Source organism: Macaca nemestrina, chromosome 5, assembly GCF_043159975.1.
Source record: "Macaca nemestrina isolate mMacNem1 chromosome 5, mMacNem.hap1, whole genome shotgun sequence".
NCBI classification, from domain to species: domain Eukaryota; kingdom Metazoa; phylum Chordata; class Mammalia; order Primates; family Cercopithecidae; genus Macaca; species Macaca nemestrina.
In genome coordinates, this window is record NC_092129.1 from 155,432,613 (window position 1) to 155,433,488 (window position 876).

Here is an 876-nt window from a genome sequence, read left to right on the forward strand (position 1 = left end):
GCGTTTGCTTGATTTCAACTGTTAGGTCCAGTAGAAAGTAAGCTCTTTGAGGCCAAGTGCTATTTCTGCTTTGTTCTTTTATTAAAGCACTTGTTGCAGGGCAGGCACGCCGTATATACTCTTTAAATAAGACTTCTACCTTTAGTTGTTAATTGGCAGCCAGACCGGAGCAAGAAGAGGGAAAACGCTCTGAATCAATAAACATCTTTCAGACCAGCGAACGAAAAACGACGACCACGAAGGGACTCGAACCCTCAATCTTCTGATCCGGAATCAGACGCCTTATCCATTAGGCCACGCGGCCAACCGCCGAAGACGGTCACTTACATAAGACAGAAAGAGAATGTAACATGATGGGGAAGGGGGCTTTTCAAGTGCTGACTTCAAAGATCCAGCTTAATAAAAAGTTCCTCGTTTGAAATTAAAATTCACTAACAGCTAAAAACTATTTACAACACCCTCTAAAACTTGAAAAACGAATACACAGTTGTCAAAAACTGTGAGAGGACGAGCAGTTAGATGGGTCATCAATGTGAACCCTGTTGAAATCTTTAATGACTTCGAGATGTGGGATAGGGAGATTTTCAGTTCTGAATTGATGCTGCAACCCATAGGGGAAACAATCAAGAGGAGGTTGAGAGAGCGCACAGAAGGCACTTTCGGGAAGTGGGGGGTGTGAAAGGAATGATGGCGACGTTGGAGGCGGGGCAGTGATGGCCAGGAAGCTTCCAAGATGGTTCTGTTGGAAGTGCAGGGTTGGCGTAAGGCCGGAACAAAGTAGGTTATTCAGTTCACATACACTGTTTATTTTAATGGAGCTTGGTGACTTCCATTCTTGACTTGAAGACTTCCCAAGTTTGATTTGGTCTTGACAAG

At 44.2% G+C, this 876-nt stretch overlaps 1 non-coding gene across 1 annotated transcript; it reads right to left on the reverse strand.

Moving 5' to 3' along the window:
* Positions 1-231: 231 nt before the first annotated feature.
* Positions 232-304, reverse strand: TRNAR-CCG (transfer RNA arginine (anticodon CCG)). Its single transcript has one exon. It is a non-coding gene; the product is annotated as a tRNA-Arg (tRNA).
* Positions 305-876: the final 572 nt, after the last annotated feature.